This window comes from Sciurus vulgaris (assembly GCF_902686455.1).
Source record: "Sciurus vulgaris genome assembly, chromosome: 12".
Lineage (NCBI taxonomy): Eukaryota > Metazoa > Chordata > Mammalia > Rodentia > Sciuridae > Sciurus > Sciurus vulgaris.
In genome coordinates this window covers 62,898,288-62,900,658 of record NC_136473.1, presented here as the reverse complement: position 1 = coordinate 62,900,658, position 2,371 = coordinate 62,898,288, and positions in this window count along the sequence as shown.

The following is a 2,371-nucleotide window of genomic DNA, read 5'->3' as shown; positions in this document are numbered from 1 at the left end:
ATCTTGGTGCACTACTCTGCACAGTGATGCACAATTCAAAGGAAGATTCCAAACATTAATACAATGGAACCAAACCAAAATTCATCATCCAACAAAAAAAAAGCATCAAAGTGATCATTTATAGAAAGATACTTTAGAACATATTGATAATTATATGTGTTATGATTAGAATATGAGGTGTCCCCCAAAATCTCATGATTCCCACAATCTTCCATACTCCCACAAACTAAGTTGCTTTCCTCTGCAATGCCCTTCCACCATAGTTTTCTTGCACATCTGGGGCTCAAAGCAATGGAGTTGGCTGACCGTGGATTAAACCTATGAAACCCTGAGACCAAAATAAACTTTTCCTCCTCTAAGTTGATCTAGGGGTATTTTGGTCATATTGACAAAAAGCTGACAAATAAGACATGAAGCAAATCCCCATCATTATCATTAATGAAAAAAATGATGAAGTAGTCCAAAGCAGAACTTAATCAACATTATCAATATTTGCCTTAGAAATGTTATATGATTTTATACACGCTAGTGTGACATGTGCTCAGGTTAAAAATTAGTTTGTCTTTCCCCAGCACATGGAGCCGAGTCACAGGGGAGTACAGTTCAGTATGTTCTGAGTGGCAAGGGACAGTCAGTGAGAAATGAAATAAGCCGTCCCACTGAACCATAATATGAACTAGCTATGAGTGAAGAAGTGCATGAGTGTGCATGTGTGGGGTTGGTGTGTGTTTTTCATGTCTGTGTGTATACCTATGTATATTTATGAGATCTCATTGTATTTGCCTTACATACAAAGTTGTGGTACAACTGTGTTAGATAATCATCTTTAAAAATAGTCCTTTACATGGAATTCATTTAATTACTTTCATTTATTAATATTTATATTTCACTTACTATGCATTACATTTTGTTTAAACCCAGGGACAGCAAACTATGGCCCATGGGTCAAACCCAAGTTGCTGCTTATTTTGGTTAATAAAGTTTTCTTGGAACATAGTCATGCCCGTTTATTTACATATTTTCTGTGGCTGCTTTCACAGAAAAATTGTTGTGACAAAAACCATATGGAACACAAAGTTAAAAACATTTGCTAACAGAAAAAATTTGCCAATGCCAATTCCAAGTACTTTACAACTTCTAATTCATTCTTCTAAAACCCTAGAAGACAGATATTATTATTGAAAGATATCATTCATCTGTTCATACAGAACAAATAACTTTTTTTTTGTTTTTAGTACTGGGGAATGAACCAAGGGGCAATCTACCACTGAGCTATATTTCCAGCCCTTTTTGTTTTTTTATTTTGAGGCAGCATCTCACTAAGTTGCTGAGACTGACCTGAAATTTACAATCCTCTTAGCCTCCCGGGTAGCTGGATTACAAGAGTGTGCCACTGTGCCTAGTTAAATAAAAACATTTTGTTGAGGGCTTCACTAGTATTATAAAAGCATGAAGGTCAAAAATAATTCACAATATCCTAGGGTTTCTGTATCCAAACCATTCTGTGGACAATAAAGTCAGGAAAGAAACAGAAAAAAAAAATTATATCAGAAAGCAGAACTAACTCACAAGATACTCAATAAAGGATAGTTGGGTTTGTTTGGTTTTTTTCCCCAAGAGAGTCTTAAACAAACTCTTCACAAAGAGCATTAAATAAAGGTGTAAAAACAAATAAGAAAATGAAAATAGGAAACATGAGATATATAAAGGCCAAAGAGAAAATCATTTGAAAAGAAAGACAAAATTGAACATTCATTTTATTGACTCCCTACAAAAGAAATTTTTAAAAGGAAAAACAAAAACTAACTGGCAGGAGATGGCATCTCATTGCAGTTTGGATTTGCATTTCCCTGATGGTTACCAAAATTGAACACTTTTAATATATTTGTTGGCCATTTGTCTTTCTTTTGAAATATCTATTTGGATCATTTGCCCATTTTTAATTGGATTACTTGTGGCTTTTTTGTTATCGAGGTTTTTTATTTTTATTTTTAGTTTATGTACATTCTGTATAACTATTCAAAATAGTAATGAGATGGAACAAGTCCAGGTACCTATCAATGGGTGATTAGATAAAGAAAATGTGATACACGCACACATTGGAATATTATTTTGCCACAAAGAATGAAATTCTACCATTTTGCAGCCAAATGGATGGAACTGAAATCAGACAAAAATGACAAATACTGCATGTTCTCTCTTTTGTATTAAAGCTGAAGAATGTCTATTTGAAAGTGATTACTACAGGTTTGGAAGGGTGGGGGAATAGAAGGAGGATGGATTTGATCAGTGCACTCCATATTCTTGTGTGGAAATATCACACTGAACCCCAATAATATCTACAACTAATACATGTCAATAAAAAATAAAA